The 13725-nt window shown below is 44.2% G+C and overlaps 1 long non-coding RNA gene across 1 annotated transcript in view; it reads left to right on the top strand.

Moving 5' to 3' along the window:
• LOC310848717 overlaps positions 1-13725 on the top strand; it is a 262466-nt gene that overhangs the window by 193078 nt on the left and 55663 nt on the right. The gene's annotated exons all lie outside the window — the stretch shown is intronic.

Genomic DNA, 13725 nt, shown 5'->3' on the forward strand with positions numbered 1-13725 from the left:
AGTAATTTTGAGTCTGATCATCTTATAGAAGCATCAGCAAAAGGGGGCTGCATAACAGGAGAGGTGACAAGGCACAGAAATTGAGGTGATCTGTGTGCAAGGGAAAGTTGAGGATGGGAGGAGAATGGAGGGGGATGATCTGTGTGCAAGGGAAAGTTGAGGATGGGAGGAGAATGGAGGGGGAAAGGAAGAGAAGGTGACAATGTGGGGGGGGTGCAAAAAAGAAGGGGGTAGGAGGCATGGGAATGGAGTTCAATATGAAAGCAGGATTGTGAAAGGGTCCTAGATCATAGAAGTGTAGAGTTGGAAGGGACCCTGAGGATCATCTAGTCCAATATACAGATGTCCCATACAGGATCGAACCTGCAACCTTGGTGTTACCAGCATTACAGAGCGGCTGGTGGGTTTCATAACTGCGCAGAAGGTGAAAAGAGTGCTTAGCAGGTGCAATGTATGGGAGGAGGAGGAGGATGCAGTAAGTTACCATGGGGGTCGCTTGAGTGCGGGGGGCTTGCTCCAAAGATGGAGGGGGAGGCGTGAAGATGGGGATGAAGGTGAAGGATTGTGCAAAGTGGGGGGGCAGAACAGATGAGATAAGTGGCCTCCTAAATGGGGTGAGAGGTGAGAAACAAGATTGGGGTGGGAAGGGAAAGCTCGTGTGGGGGACACGGGATGGCAAGGGTTTGACGAGTGAAGTGAACCAGGGGCATAGCCCCTAGGATCCTACATATTACTTGGGTTACAAGTACATTATATGCTCATTACATTGCTTGGCCACTATACGCTCCTTTCAAGTTACTTCATTCCCTTACAAAGGTCCATTCGCCTTTTTGGAATCCTTACTGAGCTGGCTGTTTATCTCCCTACGCACAGCACAAATATTTGCCATCGTTATTTCCATATTTCCTTTGGCCCCTTGGCAGCTTTTTCATATCCAACAACTAATTCAGTAGCTTTGCATCATAGGAATAGCCATATAAACAGAGCCATATAGTGATAAATACTGCCGTGCTTGTTCTCTAGGGACTCATTTATCTTGGTCAATCTCTCACCCCATGTAACAGATTTTCGTTCATTCCTTGATAATAAATTACTGCAATTATTCATATGGAGGCAGTATTGCATCGGACGATTCACTGATGTAAGAGTTCTCAAGCCCTAAATGTTCACAAAGCCCACATGCATAACTGCAGCATTTTCAGAGGCCGTATGCTGTGCTGTGCTGTGGTGTTCAGGTTCCAATTGCAGGCTTCCCATGATCATCTGGCTGCGAGAACAGAGTGCTAGGCAACATGATCCCTGGGTCTCCTCATTCAGCAGGACTATGATGTTCTCTACTTTGTCCCTGGAATCTCAGTTCAACTGCTCTTGACAGCTTTAGCTGAAAAACTATCACAGCATCTTGTGCATGGTACAATAGGGCAGCCTGTCCTGTTCTGGTATGATCTCGTGCATTTCTATTCCAATATATTATCACCATGTAGTCATAGTATAAGTTTGCATGAAGAAAGTTCCACGTTCAATCCCTGGCATATCCCGATAGCTCTGGGAGAGGCCTCTTGCATGACTTAAGGCTGCAGCCCCAAACACACCTATGAGTAGGGTCTATTGAATATAGTGGGATTTACTTCTAAGTAAAGATGCATAGGCTTGCCCCACAAATCTGGCAGCAATGGGCGCTCTCAGTCTAGCAGCACCCCCTACTGTTGCATCGATGCAACATGACACTAGCAAAATGAATCTCGTGCCTGTTTCTCTTTACCATTTCCTTGCACAGCAACTCATAGGATTGGGAGTTGAAAAGGCTACAAGAATGAAAGCGAAAAAGCACGATGCTGTTGATTCCTGCCACTGTTGTTTCCACTGACTATAAGAAGTGTCCTGATCCAGAGATTCATCTGTGTCTGCTTGGCACAGGCTGAACTTTCTCTTATTGAGGAGATGCTTATGAACACAGCTTCTCAATTGTTCGGAACTCACTGCGCAAACCGGGCACCGATGTAAGTGGACAAAAATGTGAGACCTATTCCCCACATTACACTGTTGTCCTGAGCATAACCCAAGAAGGACAAGCAGCCGCTAGGTTGATTCTGTATTGACAAAGCACAACCTTACAGTAGCTCTTGAAGTGCGCGCACACATTTCTGGAGGCTAGGTAGCTGGTGCCCCTCCCTGGGCTTAAGCTCTGAGCTGGATTGTAGGACCAATGGGTGGCCACACTTCCACCCCAGACTTAAGTACTGTTGCACACCACCCTAATCTCCGAGCAGTGTGAATTTCCAAGGGTTCCAGGCCTTCCCCAGTGTTTGTGTTTCCTTTGGGAATGAGGCGCAGTGGAGACTTGCTCCTGGCCCTGATGTGGTAGCCCCCATGACCTGTTAAAGGAGCAGGTGGGGAGAAATAGCAGCTTCTGTGTGATGCTACTGGGGTGCTCAGCTTGTCCTGACTACTTGTGCCTCCTCTCTTCAGCCCCTTGGATCACAGTGAGCTCTTGCAAAACATCTCTGTCTGGTGTTACTGCCCTCTACAAATCATACTCAAGGGGAGAGCATCAGCACCTGCTTTCAATAGCGATAATGCCACGAGTGGTGTGGCTAGCTGCTCGGGTGCCCGGTGTGGCTCAGGTGTCCAGGAGAGACGTGTGGCTCAGGGACACTGCAGGCACTATCGTAAGTGCCGGTCCCCGTGATGTGGTGCCCAGTGCCAGCTGCATTTTGTTACATTTCTTGACTAAACTAAAAAGTTTCGTAAGCCCATTTTAAAAAAACCCTCATATTTTTGTCACCCCCCTCAGGCAGATCACACACCCCACACCCCCCTTCCTCCACCACTGAATGCCACCACAATATTACAATTGTTGGGTCTGAAAGAGAGCATTTGGAGGAAATGTTCTATTTATTCTATCAGTTCTTCCTGCTGCCCTTTGCCGTCCTCATCAGAGTCACACAAGTACAGTTAACCATTACGCAAATAAAGGTCAACAGCTAAAGAGTCTTATGTACCTTAAAGACAAACGGATTGATTGTGGTGTAAGTTTTTGCGAACTTGAGCCCAGTTCATCAGCTGTATGAAGTGTCAATCCTCATCTAGCAGGTATATGTTTACCCATGAAACTATAGAGAGGGAAGAAATAGGGACAAAAGGCAATGATATGCAAAAAGCAGAATCTGTGACAATTCCATGTAAAGCTTATCACTTTTCATAGGATTGTGACAGACTTTACTTTCAGCATTTCATTGCCATTTTGGTCCCGTGTTTTTGTCTGTCTCTGCTCATGTAACTGCCAAGAGAGGAGATCACAATGAAGTGGGCTCCAGTCCACAAGAGCAGCCGCCACAATAAATCTGTTAGTCTTTAAAGTGCCACCATGCTTTTTGTTGTTGTCTTCGCTGTGGCAGACTATTACGACTACGCTGCTGGCAAGAAATGACACTATTTGCTTTTTTTCAGGCAACCTCCCATTTCCATATTCCAATTAACATGGATAAGTAGCAGCAAATCCAGAGACAAATACCGGAAGGCAAATGACCATTCATTCTTAATCCTTCCATAAATAAAGCGTAAGAAGGATTAAGCTCAAAAACAAACAAAACATTTTGTTTGATCATCCTGAGAATGCGATTTGATATTGTATGATGGATCACTGTCAACATTTCACCACATGCCTGCAATAAGATGTTTGTGATGTTCTGGTCCCAGATGGATCCATTGCAGTTATTTTACAGAAGGAATGTTAGTGCAACTGATATTTTATCTTGCACTCTCCTTCCTTCCTTCCTTCCTTCCTTCCTTCCTTCCTTCCTTCCTTCTTTCCTTCGTTTTGCAGTAATTCACTTTTCCAAAAGTAAGAGCTGTATGCTCTTCAGAATTTACAGTTTCATGCCCTGCATTTTTCAAAGTAGAAGGCAAGGAAATTGTTTTGCCCCTTTCAGATGTACAGTGCCTTCTAGTTACCTCACACCTGGAGCCTGGAGATGAACAATAGGCAGCTGGGATGTATCCCATTTAGGAGACAGAAGTTAAAGAATGTTTGCAGCTGGGTAAAAGGCCCCAAGGGAACTCCATTTGCATCTAGAGAAACAACTTCTTCTTCTTCTTCTTCTTCTTCTTCTTCTTCTTCTTCTTCTATCACTCGTAGCCGAGTAAGATTGTATTCCATAAACATGGTTTAAGAGTGAGTCCATAGGTGACTGTGGAGGCCAGTTGTGGATGCACACATCCTTCCACACTGGGGACATAGGTTTCCGGGCAGGAGTTGATCACACTGAGGGTTTGCAAAGCACGCCTTCCTCTTAGTGCATCCTTTCGTCCTGAGTTCGAGCATCTCCAAAGCCCATGATACCTTTGGTAAAGGCTGTTCTCCAATTGTAGCACTCTCAGGCCAGTGTTTCCCAGTTGTCGGTGTTTGTACTACTTTTTATTTTTAAGAGTAGTGCTGTTTTCAAGACTATCACTTTCTGCTTGTGCATCTACCTACTCTTCCCTGCTTGGTTGTAGCTCAGCAGTGGAGCATCAGCCTTGAAGGTCCCAAGTTCAATTCCTGGCATCTCCAGGTGTATTAGATGGACCCAAGAGGTCTGATTTGGTTCAAGGCAGCTTCCTACCATCCTATGCTCATGGAACTTTACCAATGCCTCTTTCATCTCATAGCAGGGAATTAAAGTGATGCTCCTTCCTTTTGTTGATTGCCCCGATACTGGAACTCCAAGGTCTGTTGCTTTTGTTCTGAATGCAAATATTCTGGTTTTGCCACTACTGATAGATAGACCTGTCCTCTGTGGATTTGTCTAAGTGTGTCTTTCAAGTCTCGCAGAGCTCCCGGTAATTCCAGAAGAGGCAACCAGAACTATACATAGCATTCCAATTTCAGTACAAAATTCTATCATGCAACCTCTTCCTCACCTTTCTTCTAAACTAAAAAGTCCCGAATGCTGCAACCTTTCCTAACAGGAGAATCACTCAATTCTCCTGATCATTTTGGTTGCCCTTTTGTAAAACTGGCCCAACTCTACCATACCCTTTTTGAGGTGAGGCAACCAGAACTATACAAAGTATTCTAATCTCTGCTACACCATAGATTTGCATAGCTGCATTATGATACTGGCAGTTTTATTTTTGGTTCCTTTCCTAATGATCCCTAGCATGGAATTTGCCTTCTTTCCTTTTCTTTTTACAGCTGCAACACACTGCCTGCCTTACTTATAAACACTCCAGGGAGTGGAGCTGCTTGTCAGCTCCCTTTTCCTTCATCTGTGTTGCCCTTGTAGAGCTCAACAGGAAGGAAGAAATGGACAAAGCTAGAATTATTAGCCCCACCTGCCTTGGGGTTCTTGCTCCATATACTGGTGGTTTTCCTGAATTCTGCCCTAGAAGTCCCAATGAACACCAGCCATCACTTCTCAACTTTGGAAACAGATGGATGGGATTGAACCGCTTTTTCATAAAATAAATAACTTTCTTTACAGCTTTTGAAATCAGTGTTGGGCTAGTGTATGGGTAGGCAAAGTAAGGCTCGGGGGCCAGATCCGGCCCAATCACCTTCTAAATCTGGCCCATGGATGGTCCAGGAATGAGCGTGTTTTTACATGAGTAGAATGTGTCCTTTTATTTAAAATGCATCTCTGGGTTATTTGTGGGGCATAGGAATTCGTTCATAATTTTTTCATTTTCATTCATAACCCAGAAATGGAAACAAGAGGAAATACCAACAATAGAAGAATGGAGACTGAAGCTGACTGACTATGCAGAATTGGACAGATTAACCGGGAAAATTAGATATCTTCAAACCAAAAGTTCATCGAGGACTGGGGGAAATTTGTTGAATATCTGAAAAGAACATGTGATGTGCAAACAACACTGGTGGGATTTCAAGAAGCACTGTGAAAGCAGAGATATATTGTTAAAAAGAAATAGGAGTGGGAGGGAAGTTTAATGGCAATATAAACAGAGGAATGCGTAAACTGAGAAGTAATTATGGATGATTGTCAGAGAAGTCGAAGGAAGTTTAAAAAGAATCAAATTTGTGAAAATTTGACAGAATTGTATATTTGTGTTGGAAAATAATAAAAATTATTTATATAAAAAAAAGAATTGGTTCATAATTTTTTCAAAATATAGTCCGGCCCCCCACAAGGTCTGAGGGATAGTGGACCGGCCTCCTGCTGACAAAGGTTGCTGAGCTATATAAACTTCTGTCTCTAGAGAGGACCATGCCAAGATCTTCCACTCCCTGTCCTCTCAATACATTACAGTGGTGCCTCGCAAGATGAAATTAATTCGTTCCGTGAGTCTTTTCGTCTTGCAATGTTTTTCGTCTTGCGAAGCACGGTCCGTCCCAACTGCGCTCTTCAAGCGGCTTTAGGAAAAGAGCGAACAAACTCGCAAGACGTTTTCGTCTTGCGAAGCAAGCCCATAGTGAAATTTGTCTTGTGAAGCGACGCAAAAACCGAAAAACCCTTTCGTCTCGCGCGTTTTCCGTTTTGCGAGGCATTCGTCTTGCGGGGCACCACTGTACCTCTCTTTGGCAACGTTTCCAGGTTGGGACTCTTTGCGCTACGCTTTGCCCTTGTCCCTTCTGCTCCTGTTCCCTGCTGCAAAATTCTTTCTCCGGCCATCCATCAACTAATTTCTTCCTAGGAGTGCCTCCTGCTCATCTTGCCTATGGGAAAATCCCACATATCCTTAGTAATGAAATGTCATTCGTTTATTTTGTGAAGATAAATACAATGGGAGTTCTGCATAAATCACTATGGCAGCAAAAAGCATGCATAATTCAGAGCTTGTACAGTGCCGGACTTTATCTCATATGCAGAGTGTTGCAATAATTGTCTTATCACTGACGTCAGAGGGAGCCTTTGCTTTTAAGTTAAACTGGTGGTTAGAGTTCAGGTACCTGTTATGTTGCTGCCATCTACAGGCCATGGAATGAAGCACACAGGAGCCATCTAATGCACATTTTTCCAGTTTCTCTGCTGGACGATGTCTATAGACCAGCTCCAGTTCTTAACACCATCCTGAAATGATAAAGGACTCACCAGCAACTACCTTTTCAGAAGTCTAGGAAAGTGGACACTCTGCAAATTGGCCAATAAACTGTTTTATGTCAATGGGAAGGAAAACAAGTACCAGCATTCCCAGACTTGCTTTTTCCTGAAACAAAACCTGTCAGGGGAATGAGAGGGCTTTGGTTCTGCTATCTTATTTCTGAGTAATAAGAAAATGCAATCACCCTAGAATAGAAACCCAATATTCCTGCCTGGCCTCCTGTCCCGCCTTTCTAAAAAGAAATATTACTCAAGGCACCAAACAAAAATACAGTTCCTAAGTCGTAATTAAGACCATGAAGGAAAATATCCAAATACCCTAAATTCAGAACCAGCTCTACCATTAGGCAGAGTGAAGCAGATGCCTCAGACCACTGATGCTTGGAGGTGGAGAGTGGCAGCAAGGAGATGCTTCCCCTAAGCTACAGTAGAAGGCGCTGTCCTGGCACCAGTGTTAATGTAAAACACAACTGCCAGTCTAGTTGGCTTTTGTATGTGAAACACAGAGTGGGCTGGGGAAGAACTGCCTTGTCTTTCATGTCAAACAGCGAAGTATCTGAAGGCAGCCCTGCCTTAAATTAAATATTAGCAACTATGTAATGTATTCATGGAGCTATTTTTTATCGTGGCTGCAGACTTCAAAGCTGTACCAACCAGCAGTAGGAGTAACACAGTTGGGGAGAATGTGCAGGTAAAGGAATTAGCATTCCCTGGTACCATCACATTTAACTTGTTTCAGTGCAAAAAGAGATCTTACACAAGTAACCACTCAATGTTAGAATGCTATCTTTTTTTAGTCATGTTTATTGACCAGGGAATGGCTGCCGAATGCTTGAAGGAGGGTTTTGAGCTCTAAGGCCAACTCTGAGGCAAGTTTCTGCTCTATAACCAACCCTCAACATTTGTTTTTATCCTCTCTTCCATTTTATTTCTTAACTCCTTTTAGTTCTTCATTTTGTTGCTTTAATTTATTGTTTTATCTCATTGTTTTATTGTTCTAACTCCCCTAAACTGTGAGGCTGCATGAAGCTGGGCTGGGCTGAGCACTTTGCTAGGCAGTGCCAAACGCAAGGTCAAGCCAAAGTTTACAAGATACTAGTTATAAATTAAGGAAGAGAAACATATTGATGATCAGAACTGTTGATGAGTGAGCCCATGATGAATAAGAAATGATCATCTGGAAAGCTGACCCCGGTTTCTGGTGTTCCATTCAGGTCGGCACATTCAGGAGAAGCGGAACTGTCAGAGACGGGAAGGCCATACGTTCAGAGGCCCACTAGGGAGAATGGCACAGATCATGAGAAGGGCAGAAACTCTATGGGCAGAAAACTTTTCCTTTACTCCTAAGCAGAGTAGCCCTTTGCAAACAATCACACAAACCATCAATGTATGCTTTTTTGAGGGTGTGTGTTTGTATGTGTGTTGTGAAGCAGCCTCTAGCTGCAACCTGCCTTTCATCAAGTAAAACTATCGTCCATACATGTGTAGGATTATTTCACACAGGGAAACAAATGTGCCCAAGTCAGGACTGGAATCTGATACCACTCTCATAACCTGTGTTCGTTTTTTACAGCTGGACTGCCGTCTGCAAAGTGCTTAATGTGTCCCTACAAAGAATCACAGAACTGTCAAGTTGGAAGGGGCAACAAGGTTCATCTAGTCCAACCCGCTGCAATGCAGGAATCCTTCACCCAATGTGTGGCTCAAACCCACAACCCTGATATCAAGAGTCTCATGGCTCTACCAATTCAGTTATCCATATATGTGTTTAGGGCAGGGATGGGGAACCTATTGTCTTCTACATGTGACCGAATTACAGTTCCCATCACCCCTGACTGTTGCACATGCTGGCTGGGGGTGGGGGTGGAAGTTTGAGTACAGCAGCAAGAAGAGGGCACTTCTTGAGAAACTGATTTCATTCCAAAAATAAAAGCTCACCGCAGATGGATTTTGTATTGCCCCACAATGTGTCCCTTTGAAAACTGATGTGGGCCATCCCAGTAATGAGGAGTGGTTTATCCAATGACAATTGTGGCTTGGGGTCTACCAAGATCACAATAGCCACTTCCTTCATTTCCCTGGGATGGTGGTGTGCAGAGAGAAAAAGGTATGGCTATCCTAATCAAGGGAAGGGTTTTTGAACATGTATATGGAACCACAGTCATCTTTGTGGACAGCAGGATCTAGAATCAATCTAGATTGAAAGCAGCATGTTGAGGATGAGCAGGAACAATTCCAGATTGAGGAAAAACTACATCTGTGGTATAAATGGTTTAGTGCAGGGGTCAATAAACACATGAGACATAACTGGCTGTGTTCTTAGATAAATAAGGTATACTATTCATGTATCAAATCATAAACTTCAACGGAAGTAACTCATGAAGTTCAACAAACAAACAAAGCAGAAGACCCAGTGGATCAGATCATTTTTTAGTCAGTTCATGCATAAGGTCTATCCATGCAATAGTGTCTATTCCACCTGTCTGTTCATAAGGTCCAAACAATCCACAGGAAAGGTTCTTACAGTTCCACAGAATCCTTTCACAGAGTCTAAGACAATAATTTCCAGAATATTGGCCTTGTTTCGCTGTCCTGAGCTTCATCAGTAGCTAAAGCTCTAAGTAATACAAATAAATACAATATCGTGAACTCACACATTTTACAGTGCAGGGGTCGGCAAGGCTTACTGGGCATGGGCCGGATCAGTCCCACAGAGATCCTCCGTGGGCTGGGTCGGTGCAGCGCGACACCGGAAACTGCATCGTGCATGTCCTCAGCGTTGGAAATCGCTTCTGCGCATGCCCAGATGCCAGAAATTGCACCTGCGCAGAAACAATTTTCAGCATCTGGGCATGCCCAGAAGTGATTTCCAGAGCTGCAGAGGAGAATCCCAGCGCCGTGCTGTGCCGGTTTAGTGCAGCACGCGGGAACTCACCAAGTGGGCGGCTCGGTTCAGGGGTGGCTTGGGGGCCGGTTAAATGGACTCCATGGGCCACCTCTTCTAGTGGGACCCCTGGTTTAGTGTGTATGCATTCTTAGAATTTAGCTAGCTTCTGAATAGACCACTGCAAGGCACCCCCATGCCCTAGGTGACATGTAGCTGGCAAGGGGAGAGAGAGAGAGAGAGAGAGAGAGAGGTCACTCGTTGGCTGTGAGCCTAGCCTACTGGGTTGGTGCTGAGGTAGGGTGTCACTGACCACCACAGATACCACACTTCATTTGCTTCTTTTTGGAAAGAACCACCCAGCCCACCAGATAAGCAACATGGCTGAAGCAAAACACCTTCCTCCCTAATCCGAGGTGGGTGAAAATTGACAGGGCATTCCAGTATATTCTCAGATATCTGCTATTTTAGTGTGTTGAAGACTTGAATATGCACATGAATTCCCCTGAATTTACACACACACTCCCCCTTTACCTAGCTGTACAAATTTAAAATCCTTTGTATATAATGGATTGCAGCAGCTGTAAAAATGTTTGCTCATTCTGAGAAATTTTTTTAACCGCAGTGTAAGACTCCCTGGAAAAGACCCTGATGTTGGGAAAGATGGAGGCACAAGGAGAAGGGGACGACAGAGGACAAGATGGTTGGACAGTGTTCTTGAAGCTACCAGCATGAGTTTGACCAAACTGCGGGAGGCAGTGGAAGACAGGAGTGCCTGGCATGCTCTGGTCCATGGGGTCACAAAGAGTTGGACCTAACTAAACGACTAAACAACAACAACAAAGCATCTTTACTCAGACGTAGATTCCACTATATTAAAAGAACTTACAACCAGGTAAGCATGCCTAGAATTGCACTCTCAGATCCTTAGCATGCTTGCAGGAGATAAAGTTCCTGTGCATACTAGAATAAGCCAAGTACACAGATGTCGCACCCCAAAATGATTCTTTTAAAGATCAATTTCTAAAAGCAATTTGGATTAAGAGAGGATACAGCTAAACATTTTGTAATCTCATCTTGAAGGAGCCGCCTGTAATATCTGAGAACGAGATCTCTCACTTTCTTTTCGTTCTGAGACAGCATGAAATAGCATGTGATAGTCGAAAGCCCTGTTATCTGAACTCCGTGACCTGAATTCTGGATGTGAATTCACTGTACATCTCTCATCTTGCTTCATCTTGGATGTTTTTATAAAAAGCACGCTTGTTTCTACCAGACACGATTATCCCAGCATTTCAGTTGTCCTTTAGGGCATTCAACAAATGCAGTTGTGCTTTGCACTGTTCAGTCAGGTTTACTGATCTCATCTGCCAAATCCAAAAGGCATTCTGTTGTTGCAGATGGACTAATCTCAAAGAATTATAATATGGAAAGGTCACAGTGAATGTGCTGCGCTATTCTCTCTGCAGGACAGTACTGTAATAATATTGACATTTGTGTAATTAATGTTGTACGCTGGGGACTTATGACTCAGTCTAAGATGATCAGAGGCCAACAAGATGACAGATTTGCATTACTGCATAAATACTAAAGCATTGTAAACATATGCATGTTGGCTTGCTCCCAAACATTGATGAAAGCTTGCGCTTGGCATGCAATGCATTCAAGAATTGTTTACAGACCAACAGCATGAAAATGTAACATTCTGAGCTGATCAATTATTTCTCCCTTCTCGGAGTGTCAAGATTATGCATTAATGGCACTAAGCCCTCCAGGGTAATGGGTGCAATTCTAACCATAATTACTTGAATGTAAGTCCAAATAAAAACAGTATGACTGTGAAGTAAAAAAGGGTGAGAATCAGCATTTTTGTGCCTTATTCTTGCAACCAATGGATTGCATAATAGATTACATAATTAGTATTGATGAAGCTGATTTTGCTTCAGATAAACAGGAATCTCTGTAACCTGGTTTATCATGACATCTTTAATGTAAAAAAAGAAGAAATCGCAGCCGACAAGAGGAAATGTAAGAATGGGCCCAAATTTGCAAGTTGAATTCTATAATGATTTAGAAACGAGTCAGAGAGGTCAAATTACTAAAGGTTATATAGGCAAATAATTTTATTTATTGGCATATTCTCAGTGCTTAATTTCCAAAGAAAAATGCATTGGGGGTTTGTAGTAAAACATATGTTCAATTGTCTATTTGAATGAGATAGAAATGTGGAAGCAAAGACATCTGCCTCCTAGTGGTTTTCAGAGAACCAATCCATTGGCATTTTGTCAAGAATATGCTTGTGTTTGTTAATCATCTTATTCCCAGCCAAGGAACAATTGAAAAGAAATAAATGCTTTCGTCATTAGGCATTGTTCAGTTTTCTAGCTGAAAGGAAGTTTCTGACATGTCTCATAATTTTTTACCTTGCAGGCAAACCACAAACAGTGGTGGTTATTTAAAATTGCTACTAGTAATGGTGGCTATGGAACTGGAGGTGGGGGAAAGACTGTTGAGATCACGGTTCCGCTTGCAGACTCCCATCATGAGAACAGCATGCTGGGCCTTCGGTCTGAACCAGTAAGGTCTTCCCTTATGTTTATGTAAGGTAAAGGTAAAGGACCCCTGACAGTTAAGTCCAGTCGTGAACGACTCTGGGGTTGCAGCGCTCATCTCGCTTTACTGGCCGAGGGAGCCGGCGTTTGTCCGCAGACAGTTTTTCCGGGTCATGTGGCCAGCATGACTAAGCCGCTTCTGGAGAAACCAGAGCAGTGCACGGAAACGCCATTTACCTTCCTGCCGGAGCAGTACCTATTTATCTACTTGCACTTTGAGGTGCTTTCGAACTGCTAGGTTAGCAGGAGCTGGGACTGGGCAACGGGAGCTCACCCCTTCGTGGGGATTCGAACTGCCGACCTTCTGATTGGCAAGCCCTAGGCTCAGTGGTTTAGACCACAGCACCATATGTAAAGACCAACAAATACACTGCTATCTCTTGGATTTCCTCAGTAAGCACCGTCCACCTCTCAACATGTGCACCCATGTGCTTACTTATATGGGATGCCACACATCTGACAAATTTTGCTCTGTACCACAAAGGCTTGCATGCTAATATATCTGCCAGTGGCGTAGCGTGGGGGTGCAGGGGGGGCCGGCCGCACCGGGCACAACACCTGGGGGTTAGGGTTAGGGGGCGCAAATCCACGGGTTAGGGGGCGCAAATCCACGGGTTAGGGACGCAAATTACTTGCCTTGCCCCGGATGCTGACAACCCATGCTACGCCACTGATATCTGCAAGTATATAATCCTAACCTGCCCAATATCTTGATGGCTGAGGATAGAGGTTAGGAGGATCAAGCAAAGATCTCTTGCCCATCACCGAGTAGTACGACTGACTTGGGGGGGTTGGGGGTGATGATGATGATGTCTGATCGATTGATTGAATTTGTATACCGCCCTATACCCAGGGGTCTCAGGGTGGTTCACAGAATAAAATCAAGATATAAAACCACAAAATACCTTATAAAAATAAAAACAGCAACCCAATAGCCCCCCCCAAAAAAAAAACATTTTAAAAGGGCATAGGATGTAAATCAAATCAACCAAAGGCCTGGTTAAAAAGGAATGTTTTCGCCTGGCACCTAAAGGTGTATAATGAAGGTGCAAGGCGAACTTCCCTGGGGAGAGCATTCCACAGATGGGGAGCCACTGGAGAGAAGGTCCGTTCTCATGTTGCCACCCTCCTGACCTCTTGAGCAGGCACATGAAGGAGGGCATCAGAAGATGATCTCAGGGTCCAG

This window comes from Podarcis gaigeae (genome assembly GCF_964106915.1).
Source record: "Podarcis gaigeae genome assembly, chromosome: 7".
Classification (NCBI taxonomy): Eukaryota; Metazoa; Chordata; class Lepidosauria; order Squamata; family Lacertidae; genus Podarcis; species Podarcis gaigeae.